The sequence below is a fragment of the Miscanthus floridulus genome, chromosome 13 (assembly GCF_019320115.1).
Source record: "Miscanthus floridulus cultivar M001 chromosome 13, ASM1932011v1, whole genome shotgun sequence".
Taxonomy (NCBI): Eukaryota; Viridiplantae; Streptophyta; class Magnoliopsida; order Poales; family Poaceae; genus Miscanthus; species Miscanthus floridulus.
In genome coordinates this window covers 45324229-45340353 of record NC_089592.1, presented here as the reverse complement: position 1 = coordinate 45340353, position 16125 = coordinate 45324229, and the positions used below count along the sequence as shown (strand labels likewise).

General features: G+C 39.3%; 2 non-coding genes across 2 annotated transcripts; both read left to right on the top strand.

The window, feature by feature from the left end:
- Positions 1 to 536: 536 nt before the first annotated feature.
- LOC136502351 (small nucleolar RNA R71) lies at positions 537 to 643 on the top strand. The gene has a single exon (XR_010770511.1). It is a non-coding gene; the product is annotated as a small nucleolar RNA R71 (small nucleolar RNA).
- Positions 644 to 15687: 15044 nt separating this feature from the next.
- On the top strand, positions 15688 to 15794 carry LOC136502350 (small nucleolar RNA R71). Its single transcript, XR_010770510.1, has one exon. It is a non-coding gene; the product is annotated as a small nucleolar RNA R71 (small nucleolar RNA).
- The last annotated feature ends 331 nt before the right edge of the window (positions 15795 to 16125 follow it).

Here is a 16125-nt window from a genome sequence, read left to right as displayed (position 1 = left end):
TTAAACATTAACTTTTTGGTTATATTTTCATTAATTTTAGCTTGACCTAAAACTAGGTCTTTTAAGGAGGGTTGATTTGAATTGTAATTATTATTACCTCCTTGTGGGCAGAACTGGTTGTTCCACCCATTTTTGTTACCTGGTCGGAACACGTTGTTGATGTAGGCTACGTCTTCATGGGTCTTAGGGCAATCGTTCCCTGAGTGTTCGACTTCTCCACAGACCTCGCAAGTCATTTGTGAGTCCATGGCCTGAACGGTGGCCTTCATGGCTTACTTCTTGTGGGCCCTTTTGTTCAATCTTTTTAGTAACAAATCCATTTTTGCGGCAAGCATATCTGCCTCCTTCACGGTATACATGCCTTTTTGTTGTTTTCTTTCCTCCCCTAGCTTTGATGGGCCACCATCTTTTCGATGAGAGCCATGGCTCCATCGATGGTGAGGGAGAGAAATGCGCCTCCAGCAGCGGCATCCATGTGCCCCTTCGACATGGGCATAAGCCCCTCATAGAACTTCTAGAGCATGAGCTAGTTTTCCATTTCATGGTGCGGGCATGCCTAGATGTAATCCTATAGCCTCTCCCATGCCTTAGGAATAGATTCCATTGAAGTTTGCTAGAAGTTTGAAATTTTCCCCCTCAAGGCATTGGTTTTGGCCATGGGGAAAAAATTCACGAGGAACACCACGGAACATTTGTCCCACATACTGACAGCTTCCTTCTCTTTGTAGAACTACTGTTTCACCTTCCCCATGAGGGAGAAGGGAAACAAATGGAGTCTAATGCTAGCTGGTGCGACGTCTTTGATGACGATGGTGTCGCATAGCTTTAGGAAGTGTTGCAAGTGTGCACTTGCGTCCTCGCTAGGCAAACCATAGAATTGGTTTGCCTACACCATCGTGATTAGGCTAGTGCGCAACTCAAAGTTTCCAGCTCCCGTGTTGACAGCGGGCCTAATGGGCACATTGGCAACAATGGGGGTGGAGTAGTCATGGAGTGTCTTGGCCATAGTAGTAGTAGTAGATGGTGTGGGGTGACTAGCTCAACTACCGACGGAGTAGCAGAGGAAGAAGCGATATGGGACCTGTTCTTCCTTAGGAGCACCTCTAGATTATCGGTGTAGTTTTCCGAAAGGTTGTAACCAGTCATACACTATCCTATTTTCATCCACAATAAGAAGAAAACAAGCAGAATTAGCCTACATAAACTATGTTTACAACTACATGCATGCAATCATGGTTATGTCCTAATGGATTCTTTTAACCTATGCCCTCCCCAGCAACGGCACCAGAAATGCTTGTTGGCATTTCTTAGCGCAATCACCAAGTATGGAGGTGTCAAGTCCATCCCTAATAATGGCGCTAGAAATGCCTGTTGGTATTTCTTAGCATCATCACTAACCTTAGCGACGCCGCCAAGAAACACCAACTATGATAGTTCTTAACGATTACAGAAACTATCCACAAGTGCACGGATCTATTGTTGTAGCATTTCACCTAGAAGTATTTAGGGTATCGTTATTTATATTTTCCCAAAGGAGGGCAAGGTATAAGAGTCTAGTGTTGGTATTTATTAACTTGTCACTTGTTTTAGTAGCCACCTAATGTATGTCCACATCTCTTAACATTGCTTTACTAGGTTGTCATCCCTAGTGATGATGCTAGAGATGCTTATTGGTACTACTTAGCATTACTACTAGAATAATACTAAGTAGTTCTTTATTATTTTATGTGACTAGGAAGAACATATATATATGAATGAAAGGGATATGCAAGCGCATACATAATATACCATTATTTATATGTTTACCATAGTGAAGGTGTGGCAAGGACATGTATTGATAACTTATGCTATTGATGGACAAGTAAACCATAACCAATATTCTACTGACAACAGGGGGAAGTCAAGAGGTAAATGTATATATGAATGCTGCATAATAACTAATCATTGATCACTCAGAGTACTCCTTTCTAAGGTATTAGCATGGTTAAGTAGAATATTAGGGGAATAATTCCTTTGTCATTCTTAATTACAAGTCAAAGCATACATTGATTAGTGTAATTACACTTAGTAATCATGGCTAAGATCAACTTCATATCTACACATAAGGGATATTATTAAGGTAGATTAAGAATAGAGCTTGTCTTCCTTCGCAACTAGATCCTACTTGTAGAACTATATTCGGGGAGTGGACTACAAAGGACTCAATGGGAGTGTCACATCCGCGATCTACCACATGGCCTAGAATATAGGATGTATCCGTAGGCAAACAACATATAAGCACCACGCTTACACAATGTCGACCACTTACCCCGTGTACTTTAGAGCGAGCGCTATACAAACTTATGCTTGAACATGATGATAATCTAGCTATACTAAGCATATAATCAAAGTAGATGATGAACATGATAACTAGGAACATAATTGATATGAATAATAATGTCAGAACAATTGTAGCAAACATATAAAAGTAATGAGAGATACAAAAGAGAGGGGGTACAAAGACTATACCAAACCACGCTCTTGACATGATTAGGAATCCCAGCAAAACCTGTGTGCCTCCCTCTAGACCTAGCCTAACTAGCTATGCCCTAGAATATGATGGAGCTCTGGGGATTATTAGGGTTTCTATCTTCACAAATGACCTATTTAGGGTTTGATGCCTAGGAGGGTGGCAGGGGTTGATATATATAGGCCAGAGCATCAATCCTAAGCCCTCGAGTCAAACCAACTTGAATAAACTGCATAGATGCAATCCTAAAGGTGGTGGAGAACCGATGTAGTGAGGCGGAGGCTGATAGGTGGGGCCCCAGACCGGCCGGCCTAAGGGTGGGTCCGGCCGGCCCCACCTTGCGGCCTCTCGCCCTCCGCTTCGGTGTGGTGTCCTCTAGTGTCCTCTGGAACCTTCTAGAGTTGTTTATCCCTTGGATAATCACGATTAAGTTTGACATCTAGGTCCAACTTGATGGTTTCCTGGATAAACCCTGTAGAAAATACAGATTCACCAAACCTCATGGAATTTGTTAGTTTAGACCCATAAACCTTTGTTGGTGATTATTTTCATGCCCTCATACAAGTTATATTGACCGTTTATAATGTTTGTTACTACCGTCAACAAACTCCCCCAAGCTTAACATTTGCTAGTCCCTTAGCAAAGCTAAACTCAGTAAATGTATTAGGAGTTGCATCGATGTTTTTACTCCTCAAAAGTACACATGCATTCAAACAAGAATTCTCCTTCGGATTAGAATAAACCGATCTGACTTTCAAACTTACCCATATTACCTTCAACCATGGGGCTTCTTAGCCTTCACTTGGGTCTTGAGCAATTAAAAGACAGAACAATCAAGTCAAGCACTATGTCTCAAGTTCTTTGCTCAACCATTGTTCTGAAGTTTTTATAGATTCTAAAAATAAAACTTAGAGATTCCATTGTATGACACTCTCAAGTCTCTCAATATATGTGGTATTTGTGGATCCTCACCAAGGCAATAGTGATGTTATGCCTTTCTCTTCCTACAACTAAGGATTATGTGGAGTTCATAGGAGTGGAGAAAGCATAAAAGAGCATACTTGCAATACATATATTGTAAAGTCAAACCTCGAATCCAAAGACAGTTGAGTCATACAATCAAATCAAGATGTGCATGTGTGTGGATGTACATGGTGGATGTATATGGTGGCTAACCTAATTCTACTTTGCTCTTTGAAGACATATCTCTCTTTTGAAACTCAGAAAATACTTTGCAAGAAAACATGGGCTATCTTATTCAACTCTCCCTTTTTAGGCGGGCATCTAAGTACCCAATGTCTTAGATATCTCGGACACTTGTCCATTTTTTATCTCTTTTTTTCTTTCTTTTTTATGAATAACTTTTGCATAGCCCCATGCTTTTTTCTGTAACAAAACTTATGAGAGATAGCAACAAGAACTTGGACCATTTATTTGGTGGATATCCTATCAAGAATGTTTTTGTGTTCACTCCTAGTGTAGGAGTAAAACATTTTTGGTTGGATCTAGATGGAATGACATGTTTTTGCGCCTACCCCTAGTGTAGAAGTAGTGCATATATGGGTGGTGTGTACGTGATCTTTATTTTAAGAGCATGACAAACCTCTCATAAGGATCAACAAAGCTTGACTAAACTCAATGCAAAACAATCAGCTTATAAGTGAAGTTTTCCTAGTCTAAATAACATATATGGCTCTGGTAGGAATTCAAGTTTTGTCATACAGGAACTCATCATGTAGCATTTTTATGTTTTTCAGAAGAAAAATCTCTGGAACTTTAGTATCACTTGGAACAAGATAAATAATAGCTTAGACCTTCATATCATATTCATCAATTACCTAGACTTAGATCAAGCATATGCTACCCACGAGTTTCAAGTTCAGAGTAAATTCTTATATCAAAACAGTCATATCCAAAACTTAGGAGAATTCAAGGCTGAAAACTAGGTACTTGAAAGGAATTACAACAGAGCAACTACTCATCATTTCCATTATAAAATATTATCCTCCGAGTCCTTTTATTTATTCAGCTCTTAAAAACAAAAACTAGACACACACTTTTTTATTTTGTTTTCATTTCATTTTTTTTCCAGATCACACCTTACTAATATATATAAGACAAAGATAAATTTTTATTTTGCTTTTAGTTTGTTATGCATCTTTTTATTTTATTATTATTTTTAGCAACTATATAGCAAACTTAAAAATAGCAAATAGAAATAATACTTAGCTAGATACATGGGGGATGCTCTTCCCCCAAACTGGATTGTTGCTGTGGTTTTTCTTAGAGTAGTTTTACCAATGGATGTCCTTTTTGTCCAGGGATGGAATGAGATGAAGACAACCGGGTGAACTTGCTCATGATCATGTGCATCATCCTGCAAAATACCAACAAGAATACCAAAACTCATGGAATAGATTAGGATAGGGGGTTAACGGTCAGTCATTCAGAGATTAGTTGTTCTTGAGGTTTAGAAATATTTTTGTATTAGTAGAATTTTAGTAGGATGTTTACCTCATATATTTTTTTGGGTTTTCTTATTTATGATATGCAGAATAGAAAAATATGTATGTATGGTATTTTTAATTTTTATGCCTCCATAATGAATATTCCCATGGGTATTTACACCGTAGATTTATTCACATGGGGCTTAGGATTTATAATTCAATGATGAAATGCAGTCATGAAACTTTTTATCTTTCTTTTATTAGCACAATGTAAATGCAGAAAAGTAAATATTCTAAAGTGAAAAATGAGTCATGCAATGCGAGAAAGTAAATATGGATAACTACCGTTATTACCTCATGGCGATGGTTTAGATTTTTAAGTCATCTGAACATGACTTTCTCTAGTCTTGTTTATTCCTTGGGTGCATCTGTCGGTCCCGGAGATAGAGACCTTGATGGTTGCACCTCTTCTAATGATGACTCTGATGATATCATCATTTCTTTCCATACCTTCTTGGTCTGTGGACTTGATTTTGGTGGAGTAGGCTCATCCTTCATAGGTTCCTCATCTTCTTCCCAACCATTCTTTGGGGCTTGATTCTCTTGGCATTGGGATGATTGATGTCTCCTCCTAGAGCGGGTCTTCTTTGGCTATTCATAAGTGGTATAACTATTGAAATAGTAGTGTACCTTCTCTCTAGGGAATTGGAAGTGGACTTGTCCAGATCCGACATAGATGATCATGTTGGTGGTGTTGAGGAACGGTCTTCCAAGGATGATGGGTGTATCATCTTCTTCTTCACCCATGTCTAGAACCATGAAGTTAGTAGGGGCATAGTGATCATGTATTCTTACCATGACATCCTTTGCTATTCCCTCTGGAAATGGGATTGATTGGTCTGCCATCTGCAATTGCATATATATAGGGAACAAAGGTTCATCACCAAATAAGTATTCATATGTTACCTTGGACATTATATTGACACCCGATCCAATGTCATAGAAGGTGTTGTGGAAGATTCTTTGTCCAATGGTACACTCAATCATGGCTATGCCTAGATCATCCTTCTTAGCAAGGAATGTTGAAGGGAGGAGGTGGTCGTACACTGATTGGAGTGTTGATCATGTTGACTGATTCTTCTTATGGTTGCCTGACCTTGTTCTTCCTTCTTCTCCAATTGTTTTTCTTCTTACTCACTATTGTCTCTTCGGGCAGGTACGACATCTGTGGATGTCTAGGATATTGCAAGATATGATTCTTGAAAGAAAACTTCTCCTTTTTATCCTTGATTGTGAAGCAGATCTTGGCACTATCTGCGTAGATGATGGCTTTTGCAGTGCTTAGGAAAGGTCGGCCCAAGATAATGGGTGTGTTGACGGCCACTAACACCAATTATAAACCATCAACATAACCTGCATATATACTTAATTCTATCACCAAACATAGGTATAGGGGTTTAAACTAAAGAATTCCATAAGCTTTGGTAATTATGTGACTACAGAAGGATTTATATAGAAAATAGCTCCTAGGACCACTGTCATACACTCCAAACAAGCAAACCGACGACAACAAGTGATTCAACCCGTGAAAACTATGAAAGACAACTCTAGAAGGTTCCAGAAGACACCACGCTAAAGCTTGGGACAAACGGTCATGAAAGTGGGCCGGCCAGCCTAGTCCATAGGCCAACCGGCCTACCACGGAGCTTGCTCGCCCTCCGCCACCTTGTACTCCTTCCTATGATCTAAACCGTTGATTCTAAGGTGGTTTTAGGTCGGTTTATCCAAAGGTGGTTGAGGGAGTTGATGCAGATCGATGACGTGGTGATTCCTTGCCCCCTACTCCACCTCGGGCTATATAAGGACGCCCAGACCCCCCTCCCTAGAGCCATCCTAAAACCCTAATTCATATTCTCCTCATTAGGATTAGAGCTAGCTATCAATAGAAGATTAGTCCTCCATAGGATTTAGTCTTATAAATAGAAATAGTGAGATGGAGAGTGAGGGAAGAGTATGGAGGAGGTGCCGGCCTATCGATGCTCTCTCTATGGGTTGTACCTTGGCGGATCCAAGTTCTATCGGAGCTTGCCGCTGAGATTTCTCTGGTAATCAACTTTTGATTCAAGTAAGCATCTTGTCTATATTGTTCATCAGGTTTGTAACTCTTTTGAGTGCTTTATGCTCTACATAGGGGGAGTAAAGTATTAATCATAAGTGTAAGTGTGGTGCTTAGACTTAGGTTAATCATGGATGCACCCTGCATTCTGGATCGGTGGTAGATCGCGTGTGTGACATCAGTACTATATAGCCTCGTTGAGTACTATATAGCTTTGTTGATCCTTTGTAGTCCACCTCTCGTTTGTAGGCCAAGTAGGACCCGGTTACAAAGGAAAGCATCCTCTACTAGTGTCTTTCCATAATAATGTCCCTAGTTGAATAGTAGAAGATAGCTTACCTAAGTTAGAATTAGAGAACCTCAGTTATCCTCTCTATGCTCCTGTTTATCCTAGCCTTGTTGCTACCCCTTGTTAAGTTAGACCGTAGTTAGTCTCACATGTTTCCCTTTGGATATGATACTTGGAATACTTCTGGGATAAAGCTACAGTGGTATTCATGCGCTTGCGGATCTTTTTTGTGTGCGTTAATATATACCAACAAGTTTTCTAGTGCCGTTGTCGGGGAAACGGTTGCTGAATAACTACGAGCCTAGCCTAACCTTTTATCTTTTATTCTTTCTTTTGTTTTAATTTTTCTTTCACTATGGATTCCACTCCTATCTATCAATATGCTGCACCTATGAGCGTATACCTAGAGCCACCCAAAGGTTCAGAGCCTATCCTAGCACCTAGCTATGAGCTGCGCCCGTGTTTAATAAAACTGATTTGGGATCAATCCTTCTCAGGAGAAGGCGATGAAAACTCATACTCACACCTATGAGTGTTTGAGCAAACCTGTGCATGCTTCTGTATTGCTAGCATGTCTAACAAGACCTTAAGATGGAAGTTGTTTCTATTCTGTTTGACGGGAAGAGCTAAACAATGGTATAGTCAAACCGTAGGAAGTATGCAAGGAGATTGGGAAATGTTATACACTAAATTTTGTTTACGTTTCTTTCCCATCTCTAAAGTAGTCAGCCTTCGGAAAGAGGTTCTAAATTATAGACAACTAGAAGAAGAATCTCTTAGCACATCATGGGATCATTTTAATGAACTCATCATCACTGGTCCAGACCATGCCATTCAAGACACTGTACTTCTTCAACATTTTTACATGGGTCTTAGCAAGGATTCCATGGAATCCCTTGATTTAGCCTCCAGAGGTGCTTTCCTTCATTTGTCTGCTAGTGAAGCAAGGTCTATGCTTGATAGAATTAGTGGAAAGACTCCCTACACTAGCATTCATAATGAACTCCCCAAGGTAGAGAAGGAATCATCTCAAGAACAAGAAGTGGAAGTTTTGATAGCCAAATCACAACCACTCCAATCCCAAGATTTAGCTATCAATCCCGAACCATCAATACCCCAAAATCCTCCAAGGGAAGAAGAAATTCAACCTTTTGAAATTTCTTATGAGGATGATCTTTTTTATGCTAATTTTGGGAAAAGCTTAAACTTCCAGTTCCACAAGAGACCTTTGAGCGAATATAATTCAAATCCTCTCAAGAAGGGATCTCTTAGAAAGTGTCCTTATTCCCATATAGGACATTGGGAAGAATTCAAGGATGGCATGTCTAGTGAACTCATAGAAGGAGAGTCAAGTTATTTAGAAGCAATTCCTATCTTCTCCCCTTCTATGCCTACATTAGATGTCTCATCTGAACCCATCTCTAAACCCATCCTTGACACCAATGATTCCCTCTATGCTCTTTTCCTGAGTCTTATGATGATCCTAGAAATCCACCAAGACACCCAAAGCATAGGAGTCATGAAGGTGACAAGGAAGACCAAGAAGAGCAATGACAATGGCTAGAATGTATTAAGAACTCATATGCTATTGCTAAAGAATGGATGGTCAAGGACGAAGCCTTATGGGTAGAATCCAAACTTGGCTTAGATCCAAACAGTGAGCTTAAATCAATTTCTTTAATAAACATGATTCATCCAAGTTTGGAGGAGGCTTTAGACAAGATCAACCCGAGAGTCACCGATCCATGGGAAATCCTGGACAATAAAATGTCCAATGAATGTCATAAGCATGGAATGATGGAGACAAAGTTTTTGCCTATGGACATTCATGAAGAAAGACCCTTGGACCTTGAAAATGAAGATGACATAGACGAGCATGGAAGCTACTTCATGAGCACATCATTAAATCCCTGCTCGCATGAGAAATCCCTAAATCAATTTGTCTCTCTAACTTTGCCGCACATGAGGTCTTCAACCCCTTTATACTTTTTGTTCCTAAAATTTTTTAAAGGGTGGTTGTAGATGCATATGTTTATCATAAATATTACAAATTCTGTTGGCATGAATCTTGAAGATATGCATACAAAGGTTGGTGTTGGAGGGGAAACCACTTCACCAACTTGAAGCGCAATTCTAAGGTTTCCCTAGGACGAGCTGTTGTCCTAAAACAAGCACTTTCGGGAGATAATATGAGTTTTTACCTTCTGCTGTGATACCATTGTGAAATAAGCCTAGAAATGTAATTGTGAAAATATGTCTTCAGATATTTTTGTCACTAACCATTCTAGGTTTAAAGCAAAAAGAATGAAGGATGACAACGCCAGGTATGTACAACCATCCATCATGCAACATTGAATCACATCCATCCAAACTTGATTTTGACTTGCAAAATTCAAGTGTGGGGGATGAACTTCTCTGAAAAATCTTATGCCATGTTGCTAATTCATCTTGGTTGTCTCTACCTTTAAGCCATGCTCAATTTGCTAAAAAACAATCAAGCTCTTTCATCTCTATTTGAATAAATCTCTATAATGCTTTCATGCTACATTTGTTTGCTATAGTATGCTTAAGGTTTGGGGTATGTTCATACATCTTTTAAATTAAGCTTGGGGTTTAGTTTAGGGGTGCTGATTTTACTTCCAAAGGTTTTTAAATTAAGCATGGTGCTTAGGTTAAAATGCCTTCCTAAATCGAATTAGACGTGGTGTGTAGGCTGATTTTTGAGCCGATAGTATGCTTTAGTAGATACTGGATATTTTGTTAGACTAACCTCTACAGGAAACTCTCAATTTAATTTGGGTAAGTCATGAGATGAATCAAGGCGCATCATTTAAAACATGGGATAAAAAGTTCTATGCTAATTAATATGTTAAAACCAACTCTAACATAGATGACCTTCAGCCCTATTACAACACTACCTCTGCCTTGAATTATTTGAACAATCATTCGGGTATGTGTTGTCCACTAATCCTTTACAAACATAAAACAATGAGTGAGGACGAAGGCCCAACAAAATGTTAAAGATCAAAGAGCAGAAAGATGGCATGACAAAAGGATGAGAAAGAAAGGATGCAATATAGGAACAAGAAGCTCATAAACAACTCATAACTGTGAGGCTAGCCGAACAAGGAAAACTTCAAGCAAAAAGGGAAGGACCATCATGAGTCATCTACCATTCATCATGTGGTGTCATCATGCTTCAATGACCAAGGTAACATCCTAAGGTAAATGATCATTACTTAAATAGCTTTCCTTGATTCGGGTGGGCACATAAATAAGAAACAAACATGTATGGGTTACAACTCCATTACTTGATCCAACCTGACTAACTCAACATGTTCTTTAAGCTTGTTCCTAGCACCACTTCCTTGACCTCATAGTTTTAACCAAATGAGCTAAAAAGTTACACACCTTATCTTTGGAAGATGATAGTCATAATCATGTAAAGATTGATACATTATGTAAAGATAGATGATCCTTCCATAGGTTCAGCAACTCAATCTTTTCTACCAAATGTACTTAAATGCTACATTCATGTTCAATCTTCTGATGTTACCACCCATGTCATAATTAAACAAGCACATAACATCAACTTTGTCTTGTTTAATATGCCCAAGGATAGAGAAGAATGAATAAAATCTTGGTTCTGTTGGTGTTTTCCCACCAACATAGCCCATGCACTTGATCTCTACCTTGTCTTATGAGGAGGACACACTTCAAGCAAAGTGTAAGTGGAAGATAGTTGACTCCCCAATTTCTACAAGTGAAGGTCCTGAACCTATCAAACTAAAATCAAAACTCAAAACCAAGATAGGTTTTGCGAAAGAAGGTGACATCACCATTAGAGGCGTCATTACAAGAATCTTCATCTTTAGAACAAACCGAGGTACTCAATCAATGAACTTCACAAGGAGAAGTCTAGTTTGAAGGACATAAAACATCAAACCCTCACCAAAAGAGCTAGCTTAGGGGAAAAGCACTCCTATGTATCCATGTAAGTATTCTTTCCCCTTTTATTTTAGTTTTAGTTTCTTTTAAATAGTTAAAAAATATAATAAATGAAAAACAAAATAAAAATTTATCTTTGCTTTAGTTATAATGTGTGATCTAGTAAAATTGAAAACAAAATAAAAAGGTGTGTCTAGTTTGCTTTAATTTATTTTTAAGAGCTGAATAGAATAAAGAGAACTTAGAATAATCTCTTGAATGAAAATGATGAATAGTTGCTCTTTTGTAATTCCTTTCAAGTACCTAGTTTTTAGCCTTGAATTCTCCCAAAGTTTTGGATATGACTATTTTGATATAAGGATTTACTTTGAACTTGAAACTCATGGGTAGCATATGCGTGATCTAAGTCTAGGTAATTGACGGATATGATATGAGAAGGTCTGAGCTGCTGTTTATCTTGTTCCAAGTGACACCAAAGTTCTGGAGATTTATCTTTTTGAAAAAACACAAAAATACTACATGATGAGTTCCTATATGACAAAGCTTAAATTCCCACCAGAGCCACACATGTTAGGGCAGTCCCACTGGAAGAAACTGATGCGGTTTCCATAGCACAAGAAATCATCTATAGAAACTACCTTCCACAGTGGAGGTGTCTTTGTGTAATAATTATTTTCTCTTTCTCTCTCCCAACTCTATCTTCTTCCTCCAATGGGAGTGTGGCACAAGCCCCCTAGAAACTGGTGGTTTCTCCCCAATGGCGATTTCATGGTTTCTTGGTGCATTGGGTCAAGAGAAGACCTGATTTCTTCATGAGGAAACCATTTCTATGATTTTTGCTCTCTTTCTTCATTAATTACATTGCCATGTTAGCATTTTGCCTACGTAGCAAGTCATTTAATGAGGATAGAAACCATCATCAATACACCATTGGGACTGCCCTTATATAGGCTAAGAAAACCTCCACACATATGCTGCTTGTAATTGCATTGAGTTTTGTCAAGCTTTGTTGACCCTTATGAGTGGTTTGTCATGCTCTTAAAATTAAGATCACGTACACACTGCATATACCTGCTGCTCCTACACACTGGGGGTAGGCGCAAAAACATGCTTGATAGGTTTTTCATCCACCAAATAAATGCTCCAAGTTCTTGTTAATATCTCTCAAAGTTTTGTTGCAGAAAAGAGACATGGGGCTTTGCAAAAGTTATTCATAAAAAAAGAGAAAAAAAAGGGTTGAGAAAAAAATTGACAAGTGTCCGCCATATCTAAAACAATGGGTACTTAGATGCCCGCCTAAAAAAACAAAGAGATGAATAAGATAGCTCCTGTTCTCTTGCAAAATTATTTTTGAGTTTCAAAAGAGAGATATGTTTTCAAGGAGCAAAGTAGAATTAGGTTAGGCACCATATATATCCACCATATATCCACACACATGCACATCTTGATTTGATTGTATGACTCAACTCTCTTTGGATCTGAGGTTTGACTTTACAATATATGCATTGCAAGTATGCTCTAGTTTTCTCCCTACCTATGAACTCCACATAAGCCTTAGTAGTAGGAAGAGAAAAGGCATAACATCTTTATTGTCTTGGTGAGAATCCACAAATACCACATATATTAAGAGACTTGAGAGTGCCATACAATGGAATCTCTAAGTTGTATTTTGAAAACTTAAAAAAACTCCAAAACAATGGTTGAACAAAGAACTTGAGACATAGTGCTTGACTTGATCGTTCTGTCTTTCAATTGCTCAAGACCCAAGTGAAGGCTAAGAAGCCCCATGGTTGAAGGTAATATGGGTAAGTTTGAAAGTCAGATCAGTTTGTTCTAATTCGGAGGAGAATTTTTTATTGAACACATGTGTACTTTTAAGGCATGAAAGCATTGTAGCAACTCCTGATCTATTGCTGAGTTTAGCTTTGCTCAGGACTAGCAAGGGTTAAGCTTAGGGGAGCTTGTTAATGGTCACTAACACCAATTATAAATCGTCAACATAACCTACATATATACTTAATTCCATCACCAAACATAGGTATAGGGGTTTCAACTAATGAATTCCACGACCTTTGGTAATTATGTGACTATAGGAGGATTTATCTAGAAAACAGCTCTTGGGACCACTATCATACACTCCAAACAAGCAAACCGGTGACAACAAGTGATTCAACCCACAAAAACTGTGAAAGACAACTCTAGAAGGTTCTAGAAGACACCACGCCAGAGCTTGGACCAAACAGTTACAAAAGTGGGCCGGCCAGCCCAGCCCATATGCCGGTCGGCCTGCCATGGAGCCTGCTCGCCCTCCGCCACCTCATACTCCTTTCTATGATCTAAACCATTGATTCTAAGGTTGTTTTAGGTCAGTTTATCCAACAGTGGTCGGGGCAGTTGACGTGGATCGATGATGTGGCGATTCCTTGCCCCCTACTCCACCTTGATTTCTTGTCCCCTACTCCACCTTGGCCTATATAAGGATGCCCAGGCCCCGTCCGTGGAGCCATCCTAAACCCCTAATTCATATTCTCCTCGTGAGGATTAGTACCAGCTATCAAGAGAAGATTAGTCCTCCATAGGATCTAGTCTTATAAAAAGAAATAGTGAGATGGAGAGTGAGGGAAGAGTATTAGGAGGTGTCGGCCTGTCGGTGCTCTCTCTATGGCTTGTACATTGGTGAATCTAAGTTCTATCTGAGCATGCCTCTGAGATTTCTCTAGTAATCAACTTCTAATTCAAGTAAGTATCTTGTTTATATTGTTCATCAGGTTTGCAACTCTTTAGAGTGCTTTATTCTCTACATAGGGGGAGTAAAGTATTAATCATAAGTGTAAGCGTGGTGCTTAGACTTAGGTTAATCATGGATGCACCCTGCATTCTGGATCGATGGTAGATCGCATGTGTGACATCAGTACTATATAGCCTCGTTGAGTACTATATAGCTTCGTTGATCCTTTGTAGTCCACCTCCTGTTTGTAGGCCAAGTAGGACCCGGATACAAAGAAAAGCATCCTCTGCTAGTGTATTTCCCTAGTAATGTCCCCAGTTGAACAGTAGAAGACATTGCTTACCCAAGTTAGAATTAGAGAACCTTAGTTATCCTCTCTACACTCTGGTTTATCCTAGCCTTGTTGCTACCCCTTGTTAAGTTAGATCGTAGTTAGTCTCACACTTTCCCTATGGATATGATACTTAGAATACTTCCCAGTGAAAGCTACAGCTGTATCTGTGCACTTACGGATCTTTTCTGTGTGTGTTAATATATACCAACAGGGTGCCCTTACATCTCCACCTGGTTCCAAAACCACAAAATCTACAGGAACATATGATTGTCCCACTCGAACAATGGCGTCTTCAAGAACTCTCTTGGGATAGCAGAGTGACTGATCTGCAAGCTACAAACGCATATTTGTGTACAACAAAATATCTCCATTAATTTTATCATAGATTACCTTAGGCATAATATTGACACTTGCTTCGAAGTCACAAATAGCTTCTTGGAATATGTGCGGTCCAATAGCTATGGGGATGACAGGTCTTCTCAGATCACCTTTCTTTTCAGGCAAGGTATAGTCTATCCACCTTCCCATCGATGGTTGTATGCAGTAGTATGCTGCATTATGAATATCGATAAGATTTGTAGTTTCTAGATCTTCTGGTTGCCATGAAATCTTACCTTTGTCGGTTAGAGGAACAGCAGCAGCCAGCTGAGCTATTTGCAATTCTATCATTTATTATAGCTATGCTGGTTCATAATGGCAGAGGAGAGGTTATCCATTCTATTATTTATATTTTCTAAAAATCTATCATTGGAAGCTAGTTTTCTAGATAAGCCCTCCATAATTTTAGCTTGGCTAGAAATCAACTCTCTCAAGGGGGTTGATTGAAATTATTAAAATTATTACCTTGAGGGTTACCTTGGTAATTACCTTTGTAGTCCGGCCTCTGTTGCTAATTCCATCCGTGATTTTGTTGAGGACAAAAGTAGTTGTTGTTGATGAAGTTGATATCCTCATGGCTTTCAGGGCAGTTGTTCCTTGAATGTCCAGTGTTTACACACTCTTCACAAGTCATGCGGGAATCATGAATGTGCAGGACTTCTTGTTTCTCATTGGCTCGAGCTTCGAGCTTCTTCATCAGTAGGTCCATCTTGGCAGATAGCATGTCTACCTCCTTGAGTTGATGCATACCTCCACCTCTCTTGTGGGTTTGAAGACATTCTTCATTCTAACCTTGATTGGAGGCCATCTTCTCCACAAGAGCTATTGCAGCTGGTATGGTGATTGACAGGAATGAACCTCTAGCAGCAGCATCCATAGTCTCATGGGTACTATTGGTCAAGTCATGGTAGAAAGCCCGCATGAGCAACCAATTATCCATCCCATGATGAGGGCATTCTGATATAGTCTTGGAAGTGTTCCCATGCCTTATGGATAGATTCATCATGTTGCTGTTGAAAGCTTAAAATTCTCCCACGTAGAGCATTGGTCTTGCTTGTGGGAAAAAACTTGGCTAGGAAGGCAGTGGAGCAGTTATCCCATGTAGTGTTTCTATATTTGTTGGTGTAGAACCATTGCTTTGCCTTCCCCAAGAGTGAGAATGGGAAGTGGTGAAGTAGTATGGCATCTTTGGTCACTCCTTTGATGGTGAAAGTGCTACAGATCTCCAGGATATGTTGGAGATAGGCACTCGCATCTTCATGTGCCTTTCCACAAAACTGGCTTGCTTGCACCATACTGATGAGAGCTGGCTTGAGCTCAAATCCATTATCTCCAACATCGACTGTTGGTCCAGTATGGATGTTGGCTGTAATTGG